This window comes from Alnus glutinosa, chromosome 2 (genome assembly GCF_958979055.1).
Source record: "Alnus glutinosa chromosome 2, dhAlnGlut1.1, whole genome shotgun sequence".
In the NCBI taxonomy this organism is placed as follows: domain Eukaryota; kingdom Viridiplantae; phylum Streptophyta; class Magnoliopsida; order Fagales; family Betulaceae; genus Alnus; species Alnus glutinosa.
Genome location: NC_084887.1, coordinates 7472230 through 7486127, shown reverse-complemented (window position 1 = coordinate 7486127; position 13898 = coordinate 7472230). Strand labels below are relative to the sequence as shown.

The 13898-nt window shown below is 37.8% G+C and overlaps 1 long non-coding RNA gene across 1 annotated transcript; it reads left to right on the top strand.

Moving 5' to 3' along the window:
* Positions 1–2265: 2265 nt before the first annotated feature.
* Positions 2266–11034, top strand: LOC133859850 (uncharacterized). Its single transcript, XR_009898818.1, has 3 exons — positions 2266–2478; positions 2589–2713; positions 9874–11034. It is a non-coding gene; the product is annotated as an uncharacterized LOC133859850 (long non-coding RNA).
* Positions 11035–13898: the final 2864 nt, after the last annotated feature.

Here is a 13898-nt window from a genome sequence, read left to right as displayed (position 1 = left end):
GTCGACAACATATTTTCATTTAAAGTTGCATTTGACATTACCAGAAGTAATGATGATATTGAACCACAATCCGTCGAAGAATGTCGACGTAGAAATGATTGGCCAATGTGGAAGGAAGCAATTCAAGCAGAATTGAACTCACTAGCAAAACGTGAAGTATTTGGACCTGTAGTCCAAACACCAGAAGGTGTGTCGCCTGTTGGATACAAGTGGGTATTTGTACGAAAACGTAATGAGAAAAATGAAATTGTGAGATATAAAGCAAGACTTGTTGCACAAGGTTTCCTGCAGAAACCAGGTATTGATTATGAAGAAACATATTCCCCTGTAGTGGATGCAATTACATTTAGATTTTTGATTAGCTTGGTAGTTACAGAAAGTTTGGATATGCGTTTAATGGATGTGGTTACAGCATATTTATATGGATCACTTGATAATGATATATACATGAAAATCCCTGAAGGATACAAAATGCCTGAAGCATGTAATTCAAAATCCCGAAGTATTTATTCTATCAAGCTACAAAGATCTTTATACGGGTTAAAGCAATCCGGACGCATGTGGTACAATCGTCTTAGTGAATATCTATTGAAAGAAGGATTTGAGAATAATCCAATTTGTCCATGCGTTTTCATTAAGAAATCAGAATCTGGATTTGCTATCATTGCAGTTTATGTAGATGATTTAAATCTTGTCAGGACTCCAGAAGAGCTCACAAAAATTGCTACTTATCTAAAAAATGAGTTTGAGATGAAAGATCTTGGGAAGACAAAATTTTGTCTTGGCTTACAGATTGAACATTTTCAAAATGGAATTCTTGTTCATCAATCAACATACACAAAAAAAGTCCTGAAGCACTTTTACATGGAGAAAGCTCATCCTTTGAGCACTCCAATGGTTGTTCGTTCGCTTGATGTGAAAAAAGACCCTTTTCGCCCTCGAGAAGATGACGAAGAAATTCTTGGTCCTGAAGTACCATATCTTAGTGCAATTGGCGCACTCATGTATCTTGCAAATTGCACACGACCTGATATAGCATTTTCAGTTAATTTACTAGCAAGATACAGTTCTGCACCAACTCGAAGGCATTGGAATGGGGTTAAACATGTTCTACGCTATCTTCGTGGAACAATTGACATGGGATTATTTTATCCAAAAGGTTCAAATTCACAGTTAGTTGGATATGCAGATGCGGGTTTTCTTTCTGATCCGCATAAAGGTAGATCTCAAACAGGATATCTATTTACATGTGGAAGTACTGCTATTTCATGGAGATCTGTCAAGCAAACACTTGTTGCTACTTCTTCAAATCACTCAGAAATTATAGCAATTCATGAAGCAAGTCGGGAATGCATATGGCTAAGATCAGTAATTCAACACATTCGAGAAAAGTGTGGTTTATCCACAATCAAAGATAGCCCGACAATATTATGTGAAGATAATGCTGCTTGTATCACACAGATCAGAGGAGGATACATTAAAGGTGATAGAACAAAACATATTTCACCAAAATTCTTTTATACACATGAGCTCCAGAAGAGTGGTGATATTGATGTGAAGCAGATACGATCAAGTGACAATTTAGCAGATTTATTTACCAAAACATTACCAACTGCAACATTTAAGAAGTTGGTGAATAGCATTGGAATGCGCCGACTCAAGGATCTTTCATCATAAACAATTAAAGCTCTTCATCCTGATGAGGGGGAGTAAAATGATTGTGCTGATTGTACTCTTTTTCCTTCGCTAAGGTTTTTCCCACTGGGTTTTCCTTTGCAAGGTTTTAATGAGGCAATCCTAAAGCATACGATGACACACAAGAATAGTGTACTCTTTTTCCTTCGCCACAAGTTTTTTTCCCACTGGGTTTTCCTTGGCAAGGTTTTAACGAGGCATATTCTTAGTGTATGGTCATCCAAGGGGGAGTGTTATGAATGCATTCATGCATTTGGTGGATGACCATTTAGTTTCATCTATTGGAATTCTACACATTCATGTCATCTTTTAGAATTCCATAACATTCATGTAATACATTGATGTAGCCTTTTAATTCATGTCCTATCCTTTCCTATTCCTTAACCTCCCACTATGATTCTATGTCTATAAAAGGGAGTATTGGATACTTTGTAAAACACACAATTATAGAGAAGAATCATACATAGTTCCTGAAGAACTAATTTCATATTTACAATCTCTTTATCTTGTCTTGTTATTTTCATTAATTTTACAACATTTTACACTTTTATTTCTTTTCTTTCTGCCTCACCCTCACGCCTCACTGCCTTAACCGTCATCAACAAACCTAGCTTCACTGCTTCAGTTTCTTCACGTTCTTAGCTTCTTGTTTATTCAATCTTCATTCTTCAGTTCTTTTCTTGTTTCTTCAAGTTTCTCAGTTTTCTTTCCGGCCGCCTCACTCGACACTCACTGCATTCTATTCTGTCTGTGCCTCAGCCGACGCCGTCTACGCCATTTGAGGTTTGGCTCTCTTTCTCTGTTTCTCAGTTTATTTTCTTTACTTTCTTTTCTAATGTTCTTCAATTCTTCATTTCTTCTCGGTGGCATTCTCGTCCTTGACGTCTTGGAAGCGCTGGAAGACTGGAAGTGGACAAACCCAAGTTGCAGATCTAGAGCAATAGGTCCTTCATTTCTCGTGAACCCAAGTTGCAGATCTGGAGCAATAGGTCCCAGCGCTGGAAGTGGACGAACCCAGGTTGTTTTTTTTTTTTTTTTTTAACAATAACAACAAAGCCCATCATATTGGGCAAAAATAGACTCAGATATTTTTTTTAAATAGCTAAAAAAATTTAAATAAAGCCCAAAAAATCGGCCAAATACCCAAAATAAACGGAAAAAAAACTCAATTTTTTAAAATTTCAGTACCAGACCCGGATGACCGGTACTAATCGCCAATTATTACAATCGGTTACTGGAGCCGGTAATAGCCAATAAGAGCTGCTACACTCACACCCAACTCCTCACACCCCGTCCCAAGGGATAGTTTAATCGGCTAGAGAGTACGCTTCATGAAGCAGAGGTCACTAGTTCGAATCTCCCTCTCCCTTTATGTGGACATGTCAAAAAAAAAAAAAAAAAAAAAAATCCTCACACCCAAATTCCTACACCCAGATTTTTTTTTTTTTCGTTTTCTTTTTCCCCTCCTTATTTCCACTCCGCCTACTCCCTCCATCTTCCCTCTCCCTCCCAACTCCGGCAGAACGGATTCCGGCCGTTCTGGCCTGGGAAGGGCCGAATCCCGGCCAATCGACCAGGATCCGGCCGGGAAAGGGTCGGATCCCTGCCAGACGGCCAGGATCCAACCGTTCTGGCCGGGATTCGATTGTTTTGGCCGAGAAAGTGCTGGATTCCCGGCAGTTCTGGCCGGGGAACGGCTAGATGGGAGTCGGCCGTTCTGGCAGAGAAAGGGCCGGATCCCGTCCAGCCAGCTGGCACTCTTTCCATCTCCATCTCCATTTTCATTTGTCGACCGGAAGAGAGAGAGAGAGAGAGAGAGAGTTTCCATTTTAAAAAAGAAGGAAAAAAAAAAAATCTGATGTGGAAATTCCACATCAGGGTGTGGGGAGTTGAGTGTGAGTGTAGCATTTTCCATCGCCAATACCTCCAAGCCAAAGATCGACGCTGCAATTGAACTCTGAATGGGTTGAAACTTGAGAAGGCTTCGGAAAGGCATTGGTGAGTATGGGCTTGTTGGTAATGGTGGAGGAAGAAGATGACAAGGAGGAAGACGAGCTCATCATGAATTGGAGAGAGAGAGAGAGAGAGAAAATAATTAAAAAACATTTGTAGTGTGAACAATGAATAGGCTATAGAGCTTATTCACTATTTATTCTATAACGAAAATAGCCAATTTGCCTCATCTTCTGAATTGAGTAAAACCTTGATAATAGTAAAATTTAACTATTTTGGGCATTTGACTAACATGCTGGAGATGCTCTTATATGAAAAGTTTTGGAAACTTGGATGTGGACCGGATGATCAAACCCCTTTATTGTCTCTATTTGTCTTTACAAGATTGTAACTCACCTTTGACCTCTCCATCTCTCTTCTTGCTTCATCTATCTTCTTTCTGTCTGTCCCTCAAATCGTCAACTGATCCATCCTATTTCTCTCCTCAATTGGGGCAACCTTCCTCCCCCTGTATCCTATGCTTAATCATTGTCATGTTGTTCGGTATAATATCCGACTAGATCGACCAATGAGGAAGAGGTCAGTTTTGGTTAGATTATTGATCCTAATTATCAGTTAGTCAGTACTACCGCTAAATTCCTAATGTGTATGACATGGAGAAAGGTTGAAGATGACAATGGCTGAATAATACTGGAAATGCATAAAGATAAGAGCTTGTTCGAGATGCTCAATCTCCACTGATTATAGGCAACACAATATCTCTTTTTGTAACATTCTCCACCTCATGATCCAACCCATATAGTGTGGATTCTGTTAGAATATATTCTAACAAAATCCAGTTGTCTACATACTCCAAAACTCAAGCTATGCAAACTTGCAAAAATGCATAATTGCTAAACATAAAACGCAACAACTGAAAGAAGCTAAAATGATGTAGTAAAGATAATAAAGCAGTAGTGGATGCCAACTATACAATCGAGCCTTATCGCGTCTTCCACTTTGACTTCACCCACTTGCTGTTTTCTCTTGGTCTCACCATACACCTGCCTTTCGTCTCCTTCCTCTCATCTCTACTATCGAACCCAACCAAGCGATACTCCTGTCTCGTATGAAGCACCCATAACAAGCCTCCCTCTTTCAAAGCACCTTGCTTACAAGGTGACGGTATTGGCTTTGCAACTTCTAAAGGCTCTCCCAAGTGTCGTTCTCGAGAGGAGCTCCCTTCCAACGGATCCAGACTTTTGTCACTGCATTCCATTATTCTTGTCCAAGCCCCGATTGACAATAGAATCTGGTTCTCGGTGGATCTCCCCGTTTCCATTAGCAGGCGGTAGTGATGGTAGAGAGGTGGAGTGTTGACGTAACTTCTGTTTGATGATCCTATGGATACATTGACTAGCATGAATTGAGTTGTTTCTTTTGGCGGACAAGGATTATATTCGATTGCCTGTTAGGATGTTGAACACTAGGAGTTTAATAGGTGCATACTCTCTAGCAAAGATTCAAGAAGAACTCATCTTAACCCCTAGAAGAAGTATTAAACCCATGTGGAATACAAATCAATTCCACACTCAGAGAAATTGAGTATCTACTGAGATAGAGGCTAATAAAGGCAATTTGTTTTAGCACAAAAAGTCACTACAAGGATAATTAAAATCTTTCTATACCGCTCCTATGATGAGTTGACAGTATAAGGGTGGAGAAGGCAATCTTAGTAGAGCGATGGTACCATTCTGAAAAATTCACAAACTCAGATTGAAGAAAGAAGGAAAAAGGGTAATGTTATTCATGTGATGCTAAATGGAACAAAGGCCATGTGTGTGAGGCTCCAAAACTTTTCATCATTGAAAGGATGGAGGAAAGGGGAGAACATTAGCTAGCTCAAATTTCTCCAGAGGAGGATGATCTGGGAGACATATTACTGGAAGAAGATCTTGAAATATTTCTAAATGCTATCACAGGAACCCCAACCCCAGAAATTATGAGAATTGTAGGAGTTTCAATGAATAATCAATTGATAATCCTTATTGATTCAGGTAGTACCTACAGCTTTTTGGATGCTAAATTGGCTGCTCTTATTGGCATTAAAATCATAGGCTTGATGCCATCAAGGTTTGTGTAGCCAATGGTCAAGAAATAGCAAGTCCTGGAAAGAGTAGAGATGTGAATATCAAGATATAGGGTTCTGTTTTTAAGGTGGTTCTACACTCTACCTTTGGCTAGTTGTGATGTGGTGCTTGGAATTTAGTGATTACGCATTTTGGGGCCAATTCTGTGGGATTTTGTGAGTCTAATAATGGAGTTTGCACATGACAATGGCAAGTGTCTGCTAAAAGTTTTACAAAAAAGGCCTAATTTGAGTTTGGAAGATGCTCATTCTTTCAAGTTATCCACAAAGGCAAAGGAGTTCTCTTACAGATAATGGGATCTAAAAGGGAGACTCATATGATGAATGTAAAGGAGTTAGTGCAGCATTGTGACCTCATACATCGTCTGGGTATGGGAATGGGGATGTGCTTATATGTATATTCGCACACTTCTTGACACAATGCTTTTTAAGGCCTTAATGACCATGAACTTATCAGAACTTCCAGTTAAGTGTGCTTATGTAAGAGTAGTACCAAGATGGGTAACCTATTGAAAAGTCTGGTTCGGAGAGCAAAAAGCGAATAATATTGTGTCGTTGGTGACGAGTTGTTACAAGCATCAACAAGAGCTAGAGGGGCCATTACAGGACATTCTAAAGGAATATGAGGATGTATTTTTGGAACCGAAAGGGTTACCACCATTAAGATCCCATGATCATTCCATTCCTATCATTGAAGTGGCGCAGCTAGTTTCGGTGAGACCTTACAAATATCATTTTTACCAAAATGAAGAGATAGAGAAGATTTTGAAGGAGTTGGATTTTGGTGTGATCAGACACATCCAAAGCCCCTTCTCATCTCCAGTTTTGTTGGTTCGAAAAGCATATGCCCCATGGAGAATGTGTATGGACTATAGATCACTAAACTAGGTAACCATTAAAAACAAGTTTCCTATACTTGTTGTAGATGAACTGCTAGATGAGCTATGGGGCCAAAGTCTTCTCAAAGTTGGACTTATGATCTGGATATCATCATATCAGGATAGTAGAAGAAGATATTTCCCTAAGATTGCTTTTCGTACTCATGAAGGCCACTATAAGTTTTTGGTAATACCGTTTGGGCTTACCAAAGCTTCTTCTACCTTTCAAAGCCTTAAGAACTAGGTTTTTAAACCTTATCTCCGCAAGTTTATCCTAATTTTTTTTGACGATATACTAATGTTTAATGAGAATGTAGAAACCAGGTAACCATTAAAGATCACTAAACTAGGTATAGGAATGTGTATGGACTATAGATCACTAAACCAGGTAACCATTAAAGACAAGTTTCCTATACTTGTTGTAGATGAACTGCTAGATGAGCTATGGGGGCTAAAGCCTTCTCCAAGTTGGACTTAAGATCTGGATATCATCATATCAGGATAGAAGAAGAAGATATTTCCCTAAGATTGCTTTTCGTACTCATGAAGGCCATTATAAGTTTTTGGTAATGCCGTTTGGGCTTACCAAAGCTTTTTCTACGTTTCAAAGCCTTATGAGCCAGGTTTTTATACCTTATCTCCGCAAGTTTATCATAATTTTTTTTTTTGACAATATACTAGTGTTTAGTAAGAATGTAGAAACCTACAAAGGTCATTTGCAAATCAATTTAGACATCTTGAGAAGAGACAAATTGTTTGCTAAGAGGTATAAGCGTCGATTTGGTTGTAATGAGGTAGACTATTGGGGACATATAGTTTATGAGCTATGGTAGATTGGCCCTTTCCCAAAGTCTTGAAATCCTTAAAGGGTTACCTGGGCTTGACAAGTTACTATCGCAAATTCATTCAAGGATATGGCTCTATTGATGCACCTTTGACAACAATTTTTCTTGGGATGATACTACAAGATAGGCTTTCTAGAACCTCAAGAATGCAGTTACTCGAGCACGGTGTTAGCCTTACCTAACTTTGCTTGGCCATTTGTTATGGAATGTAATGCCAGTGGTTTAGGGATTGGAGCAATATTGATGCAAAACAGGAGGACAATCACTTATCTCAACAAGGCATTGAAAGGAAGGGCTCTTCCCATGTCAACTTATGAGAATAAGTTATTTTCCTTAGTAACAGCCATCCAAAAAAATAGAGACCGTACCTATTGGGCAAACTTTTATTGTTAGAATTAATCAATAGAGTTTGAAATTTTTGTTGGAACAAAAGATGGGAACTCCTTTCCAACAGAAGTGGATCTCTAAGCTATTAGGATGTGACTTTGAAGTAGAATACAAGAAAGGTATTGAAAACAAAATTGCAGATACTATATCCCGCTGAGAAGGATGGGAAGAGGAATTAAGCCTATCCCTCTTAGCAATACCTACTGTAAAATTGGATCTCAAATCAAAGAGAAATATCATAAGGATAGTGAGATGACGAAGATGATGGCGAGGTGACAGAACGATGAATTAGACACTTAGAGATTTTCTCTCAAGGATGGTGTATTATTCTATAAGAAGAAATTATATTTGGAAGGTTGTCAGCACCTTAAGGAACAAGTGTTACAATTTGTACACAGTGACCCAAAGGGCTAGACACTCAGGTTATGAAAGAACTTTACATCGAGTTAAAAGATATTTTTTCTGGAAGGGCATGAGTAAGGATATTAAGAGGTTTATAAGGGAATCTAAAATATGTCAACAAAATAAACATGAGAACTCCTCACTTGCAGGACTCCTACAGCCTATATCTATCCCTACTAGAGTATGGTCAGATATTACTTTGGATTGTCTATCAAAATACAGTCATTTCACCTCTTTATCTCATACTTTCATAGGATAAGGGTAGCTCAACCATGCATAAACATCTTTAAAGTACATGGGATGCCTACTTCCATAATCTATGACCATGATCCTACTTTTACTAGTGCTATTTGGAAGGAGATTTTTAAAATGCATGGTACGACCCTAAAGATGAGTATTAGTTACCATCCTCAAACAGATGGCCAGATAGAGATTGTGAACAAGTACCTACCAAACTATTTTAGATGCTTCACTCAAGATAGGCTTGAACAATGGAGTTCTTGGCTTCCATCGTACAATACTACATGGCATGCTTCCATCAAGATGACTCCATTCGAGGCAGTGTATGGCTTGCCTCCCCTCGGTTAATCACTTATGTACCAGGCACAACCAAAGTAGAAGCAATGGATGAGGTACTTCGTAGCCGTGAGCAAATTTTAGTCTTGTTACAGCAAAATCTACAGCAAGCACAACAAAGGAAGAACATGTATGTTGATTTCCGTAAAGTGAAAGAAAATTGGAGGTTGGGCAGCAAGTTTACCTTCGTCTTCAACCTTATAGGCATATATCAGTAGTGACTAAAATAGCCTTGAAGTTATCTCCACGATTCTATGGCCCTTTCATGGTGATCCGTAAGATAGGAAAAGTGGTGTATGAGCTTGATTTACAATTTTCTGCTAGGATTCATCTAGTTTTTTCATGTATCTCAACTTAAACCCAATTTGGGTACAACTAATTTTGCCATTCCCAAGCTTCCATCGGTTGATTTGAATGGCGTAATCCAGCCTGAACCAGAAGAAGTGTTGGTTCGTAGAAGTTGACCCAAGAACAATCTTTCCATCACAAAGCTATTGATTTGATGGGTTGGCCAGTGATGATGCCACTTGGAAAGAGTTCCATGCATTGAAGTCATCTTATCTACACCTTGTGGGCAAGGTGTTTTGAAAGGAGAGAGTAATGTTAGACGTCTCGGTTAGTCAGAGAAAGGAACGGAATAAGATTAACGAAATGAAGAAGTGCCTGAAATGAAGAAGGAGACACATGGAAAGCAAAGTCGAAAGTGATAACTGTAATCACAAAAAAACATTCTAGAATTCGTGTATTTTATGAAGAAAGGAGTGTGTTTTGGTATAGTTAAACGTGTGTTTTGTTTGCTAAAATTGCAACTGATTTCGTAAGCAATTAGGCGGTAAAAATGTGTAAGAGATATGAAAGTAGGGGAGAAGGGCATTGAATTTGTGTAATGTTCATGTCGAACTTTGGAGGGAAAGGCTCCTTGAAATGCCTTGTTTGTGAATAAAAAAATTCATACTATTCATTCAGCTTCCACTTACATACCTTCATTTCATCCATAATTCATATACAGAGTTGATTTGTTACAAAACGCAGTGATGGGTTATGTGTGATGGGTTGCTTAGGAGTCAAGCTCGAGGAAGCTAATCGGGAGATTCAAGGAGTCATGCGTTTGGCGAGGTACAAATGTATAGGTAAGGATGTATATGAACCGAGCCGAGCCGAGCTTTGCATGTTCGAACTCAGCTCGACAAATTTTTAGTGTTAGAGCTTGGCTTGAGCTTGATGAAATTTTCAAAATTTATGTTCGAGCTCGGCTCGTTTCCTTCTCAAGTGGTTCGAACTCAACTCAAACTTGATAAGTATTTATCAAATAAACGAGATCTAACTTATTTAAATTTTCCTTTGTTTTTGAAACCCCAAACAGAGAGCAATACTGCATTAGAGAGGAAACAAAAACACACACACACACAAACACACAAAATCGTCGATGAAATGAAAAAAATCACAGTGCCAATGAAATTTTAGGATAAATAACTCTAAACAACCTATGAGATTTTTGGAGAAATGAATAAAAACTCAAAGTTCTTTCTACAAGAGAGTAACCAAGTAACAAAAATAAAATGAAATATTTTATACAAAATATATATGCCCATAAGATGATGAAGCATGCAATTCTGCGGGTGAGCCCAAGACAAGTTGTCGTCGTCATGAGAGAGGCTTCGAGATCTAATTGTACAGAGAGAAGATGAGAGAGGGGTTGAGATTCTTGAGAAAAAGCTGTTGCCAGTAAGGGTTAAAGACGTTTGTGAGAGAGGCATATCAAATCTTATTGAATGTAGGGTGGGTAGTTGAGAGCATTAACTATTTGAGTCTGTCGAGTTGAGAAACCGAAGAGTCGAAGACGAAGAGGTAAGTTTCGTGGCAGCGTGAGAGTTGAGACTAAAGAGTAAAGAGTAAAAACTTGAAGTCGAAGATGTGAAAAACAAAATATCTGAAAAGAATCAAATTATTTGACCGTTGGATCTTCATCAATGTGATCCAAGCCACACAATGCTTTTCAAATTTCGATACATCTTCTTATCTACTCGAGGACTATTGGAATTTGGAGTCTTGGAGAAACTAGAAGATCTGCTCGAGGTCTATTGGAATTTGGAGTCTTATCTTTTATTTCCAAGTTGGATCCTTATGTTCAAGTTGTTCAACGTCAACCCATCAAGATTCTAAGTCCTAACTTCTAACTACATATATTAACGTGTATAATATATATTCTAACTTCTAAATATATACGTATTATACTTATTACTTATATCATTACTAATTTACTATATAAATTAATGTGTATATGTACACACACACACTAAAACACACACCCTATATATATATATATATATATATATATGAACGAGCCCATCGAGTTGAGTCGAGCTTCCACGAGCCGAGCTGAGTATTGGCATGTTCAGCTCGTTTATTAAATGAGCTTAAAAAAATGTTCAAGCTCTGTTTGTTTAATAGACGAACCAATTCCGAACCGAGCTTAAGTATGTTCACAAGTAGCTCTGCTTGTTTATATACAAGTGTATGCGGCATCATGTAGTGTGAGCTAGGGAATATTGGAGGACAAGCTATTGTGGAATAGGACAATTCCATAAGGGTTGCGTTTTATGTTGTATTGCTTTGCGTTTTAATTGTAACAATAATGGGCTTTCTATTTAGTATTTACTAGATGAGCTGTAAGTAATAAAATGAGCTCCGGGTTGTTAGCACAATTTGGCTATTATAAATAAGTCCAAATTTGCGATAGTTGAAAGGCAAGAAAAGACTTGAGCAAATTTTATTCTCTTCAATGGAAGCCCAAGGCACCTCGAATACTCTTGTTCATTCAATACAGTACTCCTCTCTTCATTTTAATCATTCAATCTTTCATAAATCTACCATTCCATTACCATTTACTATATCAACTTAGTTACAATTGATTACACCATGTTAGATAACCATCGCATTACATAGATTACATCCTTACAGTATTCTACCGAGAAAAAAACCAAGAGATAATTATAAAAAAAAAAAAAAAAAAAGAAAGAAAAGAAAAAAGGCCCTACAAACTACTAAAGAGTACCAAAAAGGTTTATTTTGTCAAAATATTCCTATAATACCCTTGCCACGTGTCATATATTCAATTAAAAAATAATAAAAATTTGAACAATTTAAAAATCAAAGAAAATTTATCAAATCTTGGCCAATGGAAGTGGCCGGCCACCCTCATTTTGGCTAAGGGGGTGGCTCAACCACCCCATGGTTGGTTTGGAGGTGGCCAAACCACCCTCATGGCCCTTAACCCACCCCCACAAGGCCAAAAAAAAAAAAAAAGAAAAAAAAAAAGAAAAAAAAAAGAAGAAAAAAAAAAGGTTTAGGGTTCCGCCCTTGGGAGTGGCCAAACTACCCCCAAGGGCCATGGGGGTAGCTGGCAAGCCCCACCCATTGGCAAAAATTGGGGTGGCCGGCCACCCCCATTGGCGAAAGTTTGAATTTTGAATTTTTCTTTGATTTTTAAATTGTTATAATTTTTTAATTGAATATATGACATGAGCAAGAGTATTATGAGAATATTTTGATAAAATTGATCTTTTTGGCACTCTTTGGTAATTTGGGATTCATATTAGTTCAGGTGGTTACTTTAAAAACGACTAGTTTGGGGGACTTTTTTATAATTATCCAAAATAAAAAATAAAAGAAAAAAAGTACTTAGCAAGTGGTATCAGCTTCCAGCATGTCCTACAATGGCAGAAGGAACACGAGTAGCCCAGATGCAAAACGACCTCGACACAATGAAAAAATTGATGGCTTAGCTTACAGAAAGTATGTAGACCCTGTTAGTAGCACAACAAAGAAGTTTAGAAATAGAGGAAAATGAGCATTTACAAAGTACGTATCATGAAGGAGAAAGTCCTGGAGGGAGCAAAAATTATCGTACCAGATCTATTCGTCTACATTTTCACAAATTTGGGGGAAAATCCTTCAAGTTGGATCTACAAAGTCAACTAATTCTTTGAATTTCACTAAACTCAGGTAAAGGAAAAAAATTCTCATTGCTTCATTTCGCTTAGAAGGGGAAGCTTTAATTTTGTTTCAAGATGCTGAAGGAAGTGGATTGTTGAATACTTGAAATCTTTTGTTAAAACCTTGCTAATTAGGTTTAGCCCACTTGAGATGATGATCCTATGGAGACCTTAACCCATTTCAAACAACCACAGTGGCACCTTAAAAAGCTCAGTTGGAAGCCCTTTCCAATCGGTTGAGGTGCCTTTCGAAACAATACAAACTCAATTATTTTTTAAGTGGATTGAGAGATGAAATAAGGCTGCCAGTTATAATGTTAACCACCTTAAATCTTGGTACAGCTTTGATTTAGCTAAGATTCAAGAAGAATATGTTAACAACACTAAGTGAAATTTTAAACAAGCTGGATTTGGAAGTGAGAGGGGGAATTTCAATGCTTATGGGAGGCAGAAGTACCCCTTCGACCAGCAAAGGGGCAGAACCATTTACCAAATAAGGAGGATGGCCATAATTCTTTGTCAAGAATCCTACAACTAGCCTACCTAGTCAAAGGTTTTCACCAACCCAAATGAAAGAAAAATGCCTATGCTATTATTGTGATGAGAAGTGGAATCCTTCTCATGTGGGCATGACCTCCAAATTGTATCTCATGCAAGATCCAACAAATAGACAAGCAAGAGAAGGTTTATTTTGACTCTACTAAAGGAACTGACAAGCACTTAGAGCATTCTCACTAGCTTCCTTTGACTTTCTCTCAATTTTGGAATGAAAATTACTTTATACTTCCCTATCCAAATACATTTCATAATAACTTTCCTTATCTTTTTATATACCAATTAAATATTATTTTTTTTACAAAATATAAGTTTCCTACCTACCCCCAGATTTTTTACAAAATTTCAATACAATCCTCAATGAAAGGCAAAGAGATAGGAGATGAGAGAAGAAAGATAAATATTTTGTATTAAAATAATGTATAAAGAAGTTATAGGGAAGCTAGCTCTTTATTTTCCCTACCTATTGGATAGCACTGTAGCA